This window comes from Diabrotica virgifera, chromosome 3 (genome assembly GCF_917563875.1).
Source record: "Diabrotica virgifera virgifera chromosome 3, PGI_DIABVI_V3a".
Lineage (NCBI taxonomy): Eukaryota > Metazoa > Arthropoda > Insecta > Coleoptera > Chrysomelidae > Diabrotica > Diabrotica virgifera.
The window spans coordinates 50,247,302-50,264,719 of NC_065445.1; the positions used below are offsets into that span (position 1 = coordinate 50,247,302).

Sequence of the window (17,418 nt, forward strand, 5' to 3'; positions counted from 1 at the left end):
TTAATTTTGAAATAAAATGCAAATAACCTGTTAAGTATATTTACTTCGTTGAAATTACCTATATAATAGAAGAATATCTTCTTACGTGCGTACAAAGTACACACACATTCTTTTTTATTTTATTGCGACTGTTAAGTTTCCTGATTATTGCTATGTGTTTTTTATTAAATATTGTGTGCTTCATGATTTGAATTACGTCTTTAAATTGGACTTTCTAAACGCTTTTGTGAGATCCACAAAGCACAGGAATCGGATTTTGTTGAACTTTCTTTACTAGTTGTGGTAATAATATGAAGATCGCCTGGGTTTTAGATCTATTGAACCTGAATCCTTCTTGTTCTTGTGATATGCTTACGGTGGTTATTAACTTCTGTCACAGGATTTTTGTTAGCACTTTTGATGGAGATTGGAACAGCCTTATTCCTCTGTATCTCATCCTATAGAAATGTATAACTTTACTAAAAAATCTATTTATTTGTTATTTTTATAGCATTACTAATTTTATTTTTTCCATTGCAGGTTAGTCTACAAAGTTTATTAAGCAGTCTATAAGGACAATGACAGTAAGTAATGTTATTTTTAACTTTTTGGCATAATTTTTATTTAGACAGCATATTCGTAACTTATATAATATAATTTTCTGATTATCAATTTTGTATTATGATCTACTGTAGTTGGCATTGTTGATTGAGCACTCTGATCACCTAGAACCGACGTAATTCTTTTAGTCATAATAAATGTTCAATATTCATCTTGTTTATGTATTTTCACTCTTCTTTTATTAATCCAGTCTTTGAACTATATTAATGGCGTTTTATATTTGCCAATTTACCCAGGTCAGTGGAATGAAATACTCAGAATCTCACACAAGAGACGCGGTTTCAACCTGGATCGTACTAGATTACTGTGTTGTTTTCCTTTTCTTTTATAGGGATGCAAGGCGACGGTCTATGCATTGAAAGAAAAATGGATTGAGGCGTTCGTAATGTTTGCCTTTAGATAAATGTCCCATGTCTTTTACATGAAACATAAACCAATTTGTTTTTATCTGGTAGGGGAAAAAGAGACTGTTTAGGATAATCCAGAGAAGTATATTGCAGTGTCTGGTCTCTATTGCTAGATATGAGTGTTATCAGGCTGGCAGTTTCTGCATAGCTAAAAGATCTTTCGGAAGCAATCGACATTTTTGGATCCGTAGATCTCGTATAGTAATAGACAATTGGATGGCTAGCTTCCATATGGAGATAGCATGGAAAGAACAACTATGACACAGGACACGACTATTAAAAAATATATAGATATTACTAACTAATGTTTCTTAGTTAGCAATAGGAAATTTTCACATGCAGTCCATGAACTTTAACAACTGAATTTTTCATTAATTTCTTTACTCAGTTAAATATTTGGATTAAATGAGAAGAAGCAAATTTTATTAAGCTGGCACTAGGTCTAATAAGAAAAAGAACAAAGTGTTTTAATAGACTATATTAGTAGAAATATTGGGTGGTATGAATAAAAACGGAGTATAAACTCCTTGTATGTTCTCATGAGTATGAGCATAAAGTATAAGTTTATACTCTTTTTCGTATGAATAAAAATAATTTTTGATGTGACGAGTTTCTGCTCCCAATACATAAGAATACATAGATACTCTCTATTTAATTTTTAAACTTTTCAGAGTTTTGGAACATTTGAAACATTTTCTATCGACACCCGAACTTTATATTGAAGCATCGAAAATCGTTGTTTTAGTTGTCCAAAACATGTTTCAATTATTATATGCTCCATGGTATATAATTTGTTATAAGCAAGCTCTGCAGGAGTATATGGATTTCTAAAGGGCACCATTAACCACGGTGCTACGCCATATCCTTGATTTTTTAAATTTATTGAATTTGATGTCCTAAACTGATTTTTGTTAATATTAAAAATTTGTGAGCTACTCCATCTCCGTGACTCATGGACAGATCCTGGCTATGATGCGTCCACCAATATCTTCTCCCACTCCTGCTTAAAATCCTGGATCACCTGCATATCTTAAAAATATTTTCATTTTATAAAAGTTGCATGTAGCCCCACCTCTTGTTTCTTCAGATTGTTCACTCAAAAAGTTATTTTAAAGCAACTCGACAGTTTCTTTAATAAATCGATATAATACTTTAAAAGCCACGATCACACGTACTTACTTCTTGGTTTATAATATTTTTTTGAACGCAAATTAAACATGAACAAATAGCTTTGCCACGATCAAACTGAAGTCTGGTATCTATTAGACTCCAAATTTATGGAGTAAATTATCTTCCTATAGAGAGCATAAAGATATTTTTATTGATATCAAAAATGAGTATATTTTCACAAACTGTACATAAGAGTACCTACTCAAGCCGAGGATCTACTTCTGTTTTTTATTCCTACGACGTGGAGTATTTACTCCAAAATTTGGAGTATAAACTACATTCTCATTTTTATTCATACCACCCAATATTCTCTTGTCAAAGGGTTGAAGACTACAGATTGCTAATGTTATCCAATCCAATATACAATAACTACGTATATGTAATTGATGCTGTACATTTAGTATGTTTATTCTAGTTATCACTATCTCTACATAATTATTAACAATTTCTTTTTTAAATTTGCACCATATGAGAGTTTTTACTACCTGCATGAAAGTCTTGTTGACCTTTTATCTAAACGCTTTTTGTGAATATGCGTGTTCGGTGGATTTTCTAATACCTGAAATTTTACCTGCCATAAAATTAATTGGGAAATTAGTGGAAGGGACATGATCCACAAAACCAGTTCTTTCTCCGTGTTCTATGCCCATACCCATGCCCATGCCATGAATTGAATCCACAGAGAGAGAAGATAATGGTCGGAATTAAATTTCAAATCAACATGTGTAGTATTTAAGACTACAACTACAGAGGCGTAGGTAAAGGTCAAAGAGGTTGTTGATTAGTACATAGTTAGTAAGTGTATAATTAGAACACAGAGCAACACATATTATTTAAATATCCCTGATTTAGTAACCTAGTTAGTTTTGTGGAATTGTGTAATGTGTTAGCGCAGTCAATTGTATTTAATTTTTAATATAAAATAATATTTTAACATTGTCAATTTATGTAGTCGTTTACGACACTCATGGTAATGGCTGGCAGTATAGGCCTGGATCCCGCGTACCAAAAAAAGTTTATTAATAGCAAGCTGAAAATTTGCTAATAGCTTAACGGTATCTAGTCGGACAAACTTTGATGTACGGGAACACTGGAACAGGAGAAGTTTTAATTGTGGAACAGTTTAAAAATTTGGAAGGTCAGATTACGAAAACGTCCCATGTATTTTGTCGGACAGAACATACAATTGATTTGTAACCATTTCGTTAAACTCTCATGCAAAAATCAGACTGCTATTACTAATCAACATGATTCCTGTCATTTGACATGTTCTTCGTGTTCCAGTCATTAAAATGCCTAGTTGGTGATAAACACCTGTCTGATTTTTGCATGAGAGTTTAATGAAATGGTAACAAATCAGTTGGAAGTTCTGACCGACAAAATACATGGAACGTTTTCGAAGTCTGACGTTCCAAATTTTTAACCTGTTCCACAATTAAAACTTCCCCTGTTCCAGTGTTCCCATACATCAAAGTTTGTCCGACTAGACACCGTTACGCTATTAACTAATTTTCAACCTGCTATTAATCAACTTTGTTTTGGTACGCTGGATCCAGGTCTAGTAGATTACTGCGGGATCACGTGTAGCGCACGATCAGATACACTAACTAAGACAACAAACCCTTAATTGAAAGACCAGAACCATCGATTCGAGCTGTCATAAGAGGTGCATCTTTGAAAGGCTCTGAAAAAATGTGCTGACTTACGAATAATGGAGAAAAACGACGAGATATACGCAGGTTAAGATGATTTTTTTCAGATGTCAATTGTTTTTATACCCATTTCTACTGCAGATAATTGGTTTATCTTTGGTGTCTGCTGTCTGCACCAGAAATTTACAGTGGTGTCTTCTTCTAGGTCTCTATAAACAACTTGTTTGACTAGCATACGGTATAGGGTTAATAATTTTATCATAACATGAGAGAGGTGTCTTCTTCTTAAGGTGTCGTCTTCTTTGGAAGGTTGGCGATCATCATGACTGTATTCTGTTTACAGCTGTTTTAATAATCTGGTTAGACGAGGAATTAAACTATTCACTGAAATGGCGCAGCCAAGACCTTCTCGGTTTGGTAAAAAATCTTGCTAAATTTTGCTAAATCCGCACGATTTTCTGTGGAAGTTGGTATTTTGTTTATCTCATCACGTGGCTAAGACATCATAAATTTCGTATTTTGATTTCATTATTCAGTTCTGTTTCTTTTCAAAGTCTTCGCAAGTGTTCTTCATTCTGTCTACGTAAGATATTCTCAGGATTCTTCTGTAAAGCCACATCTAGCAAACTTCCACTTTTCTCATCATCGATTTAGTCATTAGTGGCTGCCTCTTATACCAGTTCTGTCAAGAACATGACATGATAATCGCAAATACATGGTTCAAATTACACAAAAGAAGATTATATACATGGAAGGGACCAGGAGATAACTCGCTTCATATAATTAGAAATCAGATAGATTATATTCTAGTAAACAAGAGATTTAAGAATGGTGTCAAGAGATCAACGACATATCCTGGTGCAGATATCGGTTCAGACCATAACCCTCTAATAGCTGACATCCAAGTGAAGCTCAAAAAAGTCGAAGAAAACCCCAAAACACCAAAATTACATATATCAGCATCCAACAAAACGCTAATAGAAAATGACCTGAATAAGCAGCTAAAGAATTCAACAAATGAAAACAATACAGAAATATGGAACACGTTTAAAGATCTTACCTGGAAAGTAATGGAAAAATATACGACAACGATGCAGAGGCACAAAAAACAACAATGGATGACTGATGAAATCCTGGAATTGATGGAGCAGAGAAGAAAACTGAAAGATAACAAAACAGAATACAAAGAAAAACAAAAACTAATTAAACAAAAAATAAAGGTAGCTAAAGAAAAATGGATGGAGGATAAATGCAAGGAATTAGAAAAGTTGAATGAAAAACATGATACGTTTAATATGTTTAAAAAAGTTAGAGAAGTAGCTGGTCTTTATTATAAGAAAACTCCACATACTATAACCGATTCGTCGGGAAAAATGATAATAGACGAACACGAAATCCGAACTACCTGGTATAATTATATAAATGAACTGTATAATGATGATAGACCCGAAGAACTGGATACTTTAGATGAAGTTGAAGGACCAGAAATACTAAAATCAGAAATACAACATGCTATAAAATTGGCAAAAAACAATAAAGCCGTTGGTCCCGACAACATACCTACAGAAATGTTAAAGCTCATAAATGAGGAAAACATTGGAATACTAGTCAAACTTTTCAATGATGTTTATTCGACTGGTGATATCCCTGAAGATTGGTTAAAGTCTGAATTCATAACCCTACCAAAAAAACAACGTCCGAAAAACTGTAGCGACTATAGAATGATAAGCCTTATGAGCCACACCTTGAAAATCTTTCTACGTATCATCCACAGTAGAATCAGAGATAAATGTGAAGAAGACCAGGATGAAACACAATTTGGCTTCAGAAATGGACTGGGAACCCGGGACGCACTCTTTGCACTAAATGTGTTATTGCAGAAGTGCCGAGATCAAAGGAAAGACGTCTTTGGTGTATTTATTGACTATGAGAAGGCCTTTGATCGAGTACAACATCACAAATTAATTAAAATACTAAAGGATAAAGGAGTTGATAGTCAAGATGTACGAATCATAGAAAAATTATACTGGCGTCAAACAGCGACAGCTTGCATAAATGGAAAATCAACAGAAATATGCAAAATACAAAGAGGCGTCAGACAGGGTTGTATACTGTCCCCACTGTTGTTCAATTTGTATTCAGATAGAATATTTAAGGAAGCGCTGCATAATTTGGAATGGAGTGTGAAGGTTAATGGAATTCTGATAAATACAATCAGATATGCAGACGATACAGTTATTTTAAGTGATGATATGAATGGATTACAACACCTTTTAAATGCCATTGACAGAGTGGGAAGAGAGTTTGGCCTAAATATAAACTGTTCAAAAACAAAGTACATGGTATTTAGCCGTTTGGCCCATCAAGATTCACGGTTATATGTTGATGATCATATGATTCAAAGAGTACCCAGTTTTAAATATCTTGGTTGCCATATTACTGAACAACTAGATCCAGATAAAGAGATAAAATGTAGAATCGAGATAGCCCGCACGACATTTTTAAAAATGAGGTCATTCTTCTGTAATGATACCTTGCAACTTCAACTTCGAAAGCGCATGATTAAATGCTACATTTGGTCAGTCCTCTTGTATGGTGTCGAAGCATGGACATTAAAAATATCCACCATTAACCGTTTGGAGGCCTTTGAAATGTGGCTGCACAGACGTATTCTAAAAATACCATGGACGGCTATGCTGACAAATGTGGCAGTCCTTAAGAGAGCAAATGCTACCCGTGAGCTGCTTGATAACATCAAATATAGAAAGATGGCCTATTTTGGACACGTAGTAAGGGGAGACCGGTATAATATTCTTCAACTTATTATGATGGGTAAAATCGAAGGACGCAGAGGAATTGGTAGAAAGCAGGCCTCTTGGTTGAAGAATATCCGGGAGTGGACAGGAATAAAGAAAGCAGAACACCTATTTAGAATAGCTCGAGACAGAGACAGTTTCGCCATGTTAATCGCCAACGTCAAGGGGACTTGATAGGGCACGTTAAGAAGAAGGCTGCCTCTATATTGTATACGACTTGTTTTATGGTTGTATTGTGGCTGCCTCTATATTGTATAGGACTGAACTAAGTCCAGTAAATTCCATGTATATTCAAAAGGAAGAAGTCTCTAGCAGACGTACACATTTTTTTCAGAACTCATAGCTTTTCTGCAGAAGATACACTCGCATTCTGTATGCAAAGCACAGCTTAGAGCATATATACCATTGTACAGAATTTGCAACGATTTTTAATGTGTGACTCATTAAACTTATTAGTCTGAAGTCTCTACATTTAGACACATTTACCTTTTTTGGTAATGACATGAACAGAGATTCTAGCCAGTCTAGGAATACGCCAAAATTTATAAACGGTCAATAGGATATCTTTTTTTTTGGAGAGTTTGATTTGTAAACATTTTTACCAATAATAATAATATTCTTTTTTTTAATTACAATTTATCCAAACTGCCTAAACATTTTTTTCAAAAATTAATTTAAGTTTATTTTGATTTAACAGGCACATTTTTTAAACCCCTTCCGTTTCCGGCACTGGTCTTCTTGGTTTCATAAATAAAAGATGCAATCCGTTCCCTTTTTATTCATAGGTATTTAAAACCTTTCTTTATATCAAAAAATGTTGGCTGTTGGTGTAGTGTTTATGGGTGTAGCTAATAAGAATTCAAATTTAAAGGTGTTTGGTTCAATATCGTACATACATGGTGGTTTTCCAAACCGCAATTAACTAAAACTAGAGTTTCACGATACGATACAATATCGATACTTTTTAAGTATTGAGTATTGTATTGGTTATGCTAATGAAGTATCATAACGAGTATCGATACCGACAATACTTTCTTATAAAAATATCGTATTGATATTGATTTCGATACGATATCGATACAATACTCGATAAAATATCGACATAAATAGGATTATTAAATATAATAGTTTGCCAATCTGTTGCCAAGCATGCCCACTTTTGCATGCATGGTAAATGGAAATTCTAAAAATATTACGAATATTTCTTATAATTTATAGATTCTTATAAAAATTGAATAATATGGCTAAATGCTTCTTTGAAAGTCGACTAATACTTACTATAATTCTGTATTGTTTAACCTTTAAACCCTACCCGGGGTACTGGAGTACCCCAAGCAAAATTAATTTTATTATGATTCTTGGAATTTTAAAAATTCAGCGCTGACCCTCCATCTACCTTCCTACAATGCTATAACGCTCGGCATAGTGTATCTGTATGTTTCGTTCAGTTGCTCCCGATACGCTAGGCTACATAGACGTGTTGGAGTACAGTAGTACTTGGCTTGGCCAACTTTAATAGTATATTTTCCGGAAGTTATCAAAGGTATTTTGAAGGAAAGTGGACCTAATGAAATTCAAGAAGAAACTCATGCAAATTCAGCCAGATGCAGTTTGTGAATGCAATCCCGAGACCATAGAGCTGAACGAGGTGCAATGTGTACAAAAAATTCATCTGCGCAGAACATCAAATTAAAGTTTGTCCTGGATGTTCTGAGAAACAATAATGTTCACAGAGTTATTAAAATCGTTAGTTCTATTTGTGTTAAAACGTTGTTTTTAATAAATTCATTCAAACATTACTTTTTGACTTGACCTTTTTGACTATTTTTTAATGGGATATTAGTATACCCCAGTGTAGTGTAAGTGTAATTTTAAATATGGGTAGGGTTTAAAGGTTAAAAACTATTTTTGAAAAGATAGGAAAATCCCGTAGATTCGGAATAAATCGCAATTTAGTATTTGTTGAAAATTATTTTTCCGTCATCATCACTCACTTCCACTTCAATATTGCCACAAATGCCACATGATATACACAGTGTAATCATTACAGTCATTTATTCACTCTCAAGAGTTTCAAGTTCAGGCTCTCGAGTGTAAAATATTATAACAGCTGATGCTTGGGTTGCAGATCACTTATACTTTTATGTAACTAGTTACGATCTGAATACCTATTCCACAAATTATAATCAAACAACTACTGAAGCGTTTTATTTTTTTTTTCTCGATATCGAATATCGATATTTTCAATAATATCGAGACAAGCGTATCGACAATAAAAGAGTGTTGTATTGATTTCATATAATGAGTATCGTATCGACATTAATATTGCTAAGGTATGTATTGTATCGGTATCGTATTGATTTGCGATACGATATCAATACAATATCGATATTTTTATCGAATATCGTAAAGCTCTAACTAAAACTAAAATAATCAAAAAACACTTTTTTACTTTCTTTTGTTTAAATTTTCTTGAGCACACATAGTGCACACACTCCATTTATCTCTTTTTTGTCGGTGGTTCTGTCATCTAATAGGAAAACTTTTTCTTGCCCTCCAATATGCAAGAATTCGTTTTTCTTTTTATTTATTTCCAGACATCATTTATAGTACTTTTCAATTAATTTTTCGGGTCCTATAGTTTAAATCGTTATAACCTTGAGCCAATATTACTTAATAGTTTGCAAAGTGTGACACTGGATACAAGCGACAGGTGACAAGAAGATCTTTTAAAAGGGAATTGCATTTAATATTATTTAATCAGCAAAAATGTGTCGGTTTTTGTTTGTTTTATTATGAACTAGAACATTTGAAATAACTAAACAGACCATAATGACGTAACAACGCAATAAAACAGAACAACATAATAAAAGTAAAAGTAGGGAATATCTAACTGACCCAATTGAAGCTGGCAATGGGTTAAGACAAGGAGATTCTCTGAGTTCTTTATTTTATTCAACCTGATCATTGATGAAATAATAAAAAAAGTAAGAACTAAAAAAGGATATCAAATGGGAGAAAAACAACTTAAAATAATCTGTTATGCAGACGATGCAACGCAATACTAAACTCTCAAAGGAACTTAATGTAACTGGTAGAAAATTTAACATGTTAATTTCCCCAAAAAACCAAATAATGCATGGTTATAACATCAAATCTACTAGGACGTAAATTAGAGCTCGAGGGTCAGATAATAAAACTAGTCATGCAGTTTAAATATCTAGGCATCACACTATCTAGCTATGGAAATCTCGAAACAGAAGTGGAAGATCAAGAAGTGGTTAAAGCAAACAGAGCTTCAGGTTGCCTGAATGAAACAATATGGAGAAATAAAAATTTTGGAAAAGAAATGAAAGGCAGAATTTACAAAACAGTCATCAGACCAATAATAACATACGCGGCAGAAACACTACCTGATACAGAGAGGACAAAAAGAATGCTTTACTGGAGGCACATTGGAAAAATAGACAGAGTAATGGCTCCACAGAAAGAAGAAGAAGACTACTCAATCGGAGAACTGTATTTTTTACCACCCTGTAAAACTGCTCCTAAAGGTGGCATAGAAATAAAAAGGTCTTTTGTAATGTGATATTATTTGGAGTAATGCATACCTACCTTTACTATATAAAAAACAAAAGGGATATAGCAGGAGAAGTGTTTAAACAAAAAGGGAAATGAAAACATCAGTGTAAGGTTATTGAGAGCCTTCTTATTGAATTTTGTGTTCGATGATGAAAAAATTTGTTAAAAACAACTAGTATAAAGAATTCTATTAATATATTCAGTCCAATCATTATTCACACTCACCATTAAAAGCGTTGAAAAACTGAAAAACTAAACTTTGAAAATTTTGGTTTTTTAACAATTACTAAAAATTTTAACCTAAGAATTGTGCCAATAACTGAGCGTTTGTAGGAGGACTCTAGATGCGTCTAACGGTGTATACCTCATATCTGGGAAAATTCGAATTTTTAGGTTATAGGCTTCATAAGTATAATCAAATCTATTTCTTATGGGGAAAACGGTTTTTCAAGTTCAATAATGCCTATAATACCTTCAGTTATTATACTTAACCTTGGATGCATCAGATACTACTTGTCAATATGTTTCAAACTCATGTTTAGTGATCAAAATCGGTTAAGCCGTTCAGAAGTAATCAAGCTCCAAAAGTATAATCCATTTAACCATTATTGCCGAAATGGTTTATGTAGTTGTAGTGGTTACGACGTTAAGATTGGTTGTGCAATCCGAGTTCTTATCCCAGCATATGAACTCGGATTGTCTTATCACAAGTCTGGTGTCGCAACTACTAGGTCATTTGGGCGAGAATGCGACAAAGGCGACCATTTATAACGCTTAATGTGTAATCGAGAAACATTACATTCAACTTCATACATTTCATTTATAAAAAAACTTTGAAAACTCCTGATACAAGAATAAAAAACCGCTAAACGCCGTAAAAATGAGTGGCCCATACGATATTCCAGCTACAAAAGAGCTGATATGGATATTACGTGGCGCGAAAATGTACTTTCATTTTGATGGAAAATAAAATTCTATTTTTATTTTGAAAGATTTTTTCCATAATATTTGCTAAGTTTGAAGTAAAACGCGCCACAAAAGAGCCTCAAAGTTACTCTTTTGTGGCTCGTTTTGCTTCAAATTTAGCAAATATTATGGAAAAAATCTTTCAAAATAAAAATAGAATTTTATTTTCCATCAAAATGAAAATACATTTTCGCGCCACGTAATATTCATATCAGCTCTTTTGTAGCTGGAATATTGTTACGCTACTCATTTTTACGGCGTTTAGCGGTTTTTTATTTTTGTATAATATACAAAAATTAATTATTTCACGAAAAAAATAAAACGTAAAAAATCATAAATGTTATTGATTGCCAAAAATTTCATTAAAAAGCAGTTCGGCAGTCAAATATAACTGTTGTTTAACGTTGAATTGATCTGATGTAGGTAGCCAAACCTAAAAAACCCAACACAATTATGGCAAGAGCTCTTTCAGTCATATCAGAACTATAATTTACAAAGAGGGATTGTTTTTCAGATTGATTAAGTACGAGTTTCGCTAGTATAATTTTCTCTTTATTTTAAGTATACGCTACACATACACACAAAATATACAGAAATATAAGCAATGCGAGAAATGGTATATTAACCTCAGTTGCTTTCAGGTGGATGCATAGTTGATGATTGTTAATATCATTCAGTTTAAAGGAAATATTTTTCCAACCTTTTTTAGTGGTTATCTTTAATCAATAAAGTTTAAGTGCTGGTAAAATCACCATATGCAATTATTTTCCTCCAAGAAATCAACCAGAGCCATCTTTTCTATTCCCTTCAAACACACTGAAAAGTCATATACTGCTTATTTTACGTAATATGTTGATCTACATTTATTTTTACCAAATTTCTAATAGTCTAGTATTTTTTGTTCTAATGATGTTTTAATACTGGGGAGATTCACCAATGTAAGGTCAATTGTGTCTTACCGTCATTGTGGACTGAAATTCTTAGTAGTTGAATCCGTCATTTCGAAAACAACACTTTGTTACAACATATAATTTTTTCAGGAAACGTAAAAATCTTTCCATTAACAGTTGGGTATTTTGAGGTAATACTTACTATAGTTTATATAAGTATTATGAGTTATAAATGCCTGTTTCTGAAAGACAAAAAAAAAGACCAAATGTTACTTAGTGTTTTTGATATTACGATTTTAATTTTGTGGATTTATGTTGTTTTCGAAACGAATCATAAGTTTTAATGTTGGTACTAAAACTTTAGCAAGAAACAGTCAAATTGCATAGAAACTTAATGGTCCTGGATCCCGCGTACCAAAAAAAGTTGATTAATAGCAAGCTGAAAATTTGTTAATATGTAGCATAACGGTGTCTCGTCGGACAAACTTTGATGTATGGGAACACTGAAACGGGGCTTTAATTACGAAACAGGTTAAAAATTTGGAAAGTCAGACTACGAAAATGTCCGTGTATTTTGTCAGACAAAACTTCCAATTGATTTGTTACCCCTTCATTAAACTCTCATGCAAACATCAGACTGGTATTTATCACAAACTGGGCATTTTAATAAGTCCGACACGTAGAACATGTCAAATGACAGGAATTGTGACAGGTGATAAATAGCAGTCTGATTTTTGTATGAGAGTTTAATGAAAGGGTAACAAATCAATTGGAAGTTATCTCCGACAAAATACATGGGATGTTTTCGTAGTCTGACGTTCCAAATTTTTAACCTGTTCCACAATTAAAAGTTCCCCTGTTCCAGTGTTCCCGTACATCAAAGTTTGTCCGATTAGACACCGTTAAGCTACATATTAACAAATTTTCAGCTTGCTATTAATCAACTTTTTTGGTACGTGTGATCTAGGCCTATAATATACATTATGTATGTATGTACAAAAAAAGACTAAATGTTACTTAGTTTTTTGATTTAAGTTTTTAATTTTATAGACTTATATTTTTTTTTCTAAATGTACTTTTTTGTCTTGCTAAAACTTTCTTTATTTTCAGCAAAAAGTCAAAATATACATAGAAACTTGCGTTTTAAACAGTAACTATATTGCTTTCACGCGAAATGGTTTCTCTCAATCTTGAAATCATCCTGGCGTCAAAAAGTCATTTTACTCAAAATAGGGACTTAAGCATGTTGTTTTCGAAATGACCGAATCAATTGTAAATATATTGTTCACTACTAATGGTAGGGGAACAAAGTATGCTAAATGTGCAGTCACTCGAGCGCTTTGGGGACCTATTGGGTTGTGAAGAGTAGGTCTTAAAACCAAATAAGTTAAGTAAAGTTTTCCATTTTAGTGGGGACTTTCCATTTTTAATTTAATTTTCCATTTCCAACAATCGATTTTTTAGATTATAGCGCCATCTATCCAGAATTCGAAAAAATATCTCGAATAAAAGTTACTTATTTTTACGTAAAGAATCCATATCTGCAATAAAAAATGGAGGCTCCCATTTAAGATTTTAAAGTAACCCCCATCCCACCTCCGTGAGGGTCGTGTTTGGTGCCATTCGATAGATTTTTCAAAAATATTGAATAAGTGTATTTTTAGTTTTTCGATCTGATGTTTATTTCGCGAAATATCGTGGGATTGGTATTTAAAATATTAGATTTACCCCCCACCCCTCTCCGTGGGAAGTCGTGTTTGGTATCATTCGATAGATTTTTGAAAAATATTGAGTAAAGTTTTTTAACAGTATATGGTTGACTTCAATTAGTGCGGTAGTAAATATTATTAAATTTATCTGACTTGGCCCATTGTTAAGACCAGTCCGGAGCGTTAAGCAAACGAGGTAGGCAGAATTGGTCTTTTGACAATTAACACTGACTAGACGGTACTCCTATAATAAAGCAAAGGATCCACAAAATTTACAATAGTTACGACGACAAAAACAAAAAAAGCGGATGTAAAATATATTGCTTCGCCTTATATAGGTACCCGAAATTAATATTTTCAAATGAGTTTTAAAATAAATTAAATCTATTTTAATTGCTAAGATTATAAAAAAACAAACATTTAAACATATTTAAATTTTACTTGAAACCGGGCCTTCTATACTATTATCGGTTAACCCAGGATGTTTATAGTCGGTTCTATTTGAAGTCAACCATTTACTGCTAAACAAACTTTACGTATTTTTAAGTTTTTCGATCTATCATTCATTTCGCAAAATATTCGCTTTTTTCTTGTGAAACTTTGGGACACCCATTTCCTTACGCCCCACTCAAATCGTCAGATTTTTGAAATATACACTGTTTTGCATGTATAGTCCGTCCGCTATAACTTTTCCCATGCGGTACGATTCATTTTCAATCAAATTAAGTCAAAACAGAAAGTGAAACGTACGCCGATGTGTGTAGTATATAGTATTCAGTATACAAAATGTATATACACATCGACGTTCGTTTCAATTTATGTTTTGACTTAATTTGATTGAAAATGAATCGTACCGCATGGGAAAAGTTATAGCAGACGGACTATACCTACTTAACTTACCTTATCTTAATCTGACGATTTCGAGTTTTTTTAAGGATAGACTTTTTTTTGCCCCCCCCCCCCCTAACGAACTCCCCTTCAAAAATCCCCGCTTGGGGATTTTTGTCTCCTACCATAAGGTTTTTATAAGTAAGTCGTTTTTAAAAATATTAAGTACAAAATAAAACAGTAATACCTACATTAATCCGAAGAATTAATATTTACTGATGTTTTTAACATATTGCCTACATAAAAAGGTTTTTTTTTTAGAGTAAATAGATACAGCTTCTACGAGATCATTTATGAGTATGAGCAGGACACGAAAATATTTTTTTATAGTTGTGTTTATAAATTTGGTAGTAAAAAACTAGTACCACAACACTCATCATCTTACACAAATTTTAATCATAATGGTCAAAACTTCCCACAGGTAGTAATTTCCTAGAACCCATCAAAAAGTTGTTACAACGTTACACGAAAAAAAGATCCAACTCGAAAGAGAATCTAGTTCTCGTTAAACTGGTCATCTCCTTCCAGAACTACAAATCATACAGAGTGTTGTACATTTACGTCAAAGAATGCGCAATTTATTAGCACGTAGGAGCTATAAAACAATCCAAAATGGATTTGAGAATACCACTAGGAACAAACAACTATTGACGCTTCAGTAGAAAGTTGTGATAAAATCAGCCTTAGCGATGATGTTATCAATGTAGTTATCCTCAGATATTTTTGTGCATTAACAATAAATATACAAGGAAGTTTATGGTTCTGAACGGTTCTATTTATTGGTTGCGGGGATTGTGTATGACAGGGTTGCATAAAGCAAACGAGGTGTGCAACAATGTGAATATATTCAATAAAAGTAAATGTCTTCTTGATATTTTTGAAAATGGAACTTTTGTTTGTCTAAATACATGACAATGGTTAAACGAATGGTACCAATAATTTTGTTAGGTTGATGTTTGTAATTTGTAAAAAACTTCATAAAATAGCCCATGCAGATTTTATCCCAGCCCAGATAATTTGACAGTCGCTAATAAAAACAAAATATCAATTTCCTATTTGGAACTTTTATTTCAAACATATTTCGATCGGATAGCCTAGCGGGACGAGCGGAGGGCTGCACATCACTTCGCCGTGATTAATGCGAGTTCAATCCCTAGCCTGGTGAACGAAAAACAAAAAGGCTAACGCAGCAGTTTAAAATTAATAGGAATCTGAGGTTTAGACTGGAATATACGGGCGTCTCATCGGCCTATGGGAAGCAGTACGGCAAGAGATAAGGGCTTGCGGCTCAGTTATACTCCCCCATGGATCCCTACCGGAAGGACGTGACGCCTAAATACCGGTGTATAATAATATAAACATTTCAAACATTTGGTTTGTTGATACTTCCAAATTTCTTAGATATAAACTTGGATACTTTTTTTCCCAAAAACACACAACGATTAGAAATTTAAAAGTTAAAATTGAAGGTGGATCTAGCTTCAGCAGGTTGGGGCTCTTCAAGAAGCATAACTTCTCTTTTAGTATAAAAGTAAGAATGCCTCGATGCTGTCTTCTCTCTCCTTTTTTATGGTATTGGACCTTGAAGGAAGATAATATGTCCAGAAGATTGGAAGTGTTTGATATGTGGCCATATCGTAGAATATTTAAGATCCCTTTGGACTGATCGAGTCACAAATGAGAAGGTCCTCAGAAGAATGAAGTAAAACCGAGGGATATGACCACCATCAAATCTCGAAAGTTACAATATTTAGGACACTTTATACAAAAAAACCAGATATGTTCTGCTACAAGCTCTTTTGCAAGGAAAAATATTTGGAAAGCGAGGTCCAGAAGAAAGAACAAAATCCTGTTTAAATAACCTCGAAACCTCGAAACCTCGTTCAACATACTGTATGTGCAGCTTTTCTGTGCTGCTGCTGACAAAATAAAGATTGGATAAATAAAGAATAAAAATAAAGATTGCCAACGTTCGTCGCGGATAGGCATATCAAAAAGAACAACATAATATAAGTCGTCAAGACAATAAATGAATATACAGGAACTGCAACGAAATGATACGAATAAAACTGGAAAACCTTTTGCTGATAATCATTCAGAAAATCGATTCAGATATCTCCTTCATTACGTTACGATTTCATCTTTTCATCATATTCTGCCTTTTTTTCTAATGTCAACAGTTCTGTCATGTTTAAATATCAGTCTTATAACGTTTTATCTACCCCTACTTTTGTGCGTATTTACAAATTTTTACTTTTTATCAACTAATTCAAAGTACTTTTATATTTTTCATTTGCAATTTTATTATTTTCCGTAAATTATCTATATATTTATTCCATTTAGTCTTCAACTAATTGACACATTATCTTTATTTTGGCTATATAATTTCCTTTATAGAATTTAAACTAGTTGTGACCAAAAACTGAATCAACCACCTCAGTCACTTGTCTTAGAATTGAAGTAGATCTGGGGATATTCCAGAATTATTGACAACGTTGCGCTGATCAGAAATGAATCTCCGATTAATTTATTAAACGACAGCGCAGCGAAGAAGCTCATCAACGGCCACTAAGCAATAAGAAACGCAAAAATGAGCATCAGACAATGTTTAACATAAATACAATGTATGCTTCTGTCGAATAAATTAAAAGGTACGAATCAGGTCCTCCGCGCCGAAAACGACAGAAAAACAAATTCCAACCGGTAACCATGGAAACAACCCGAAAAAACCCCATTGT

At 33.3% G+C, this 17,418-nt stretch overlaps 1 protein-coding gene across 1 annotated transcript in view; it reads left to right on the forward strand.

Moving 5' to 3' along the window:
• The window catches only part of LOC114342329 (cadherin-related tumor suppressor), a 509,267-nt gene that overhangs the window by 49,306 nt on the left and 442,543 nt on the right, over positions 1–17,418 (forward strand). The gene's annotated exons all lie outside the window — the stretch shown is intronic.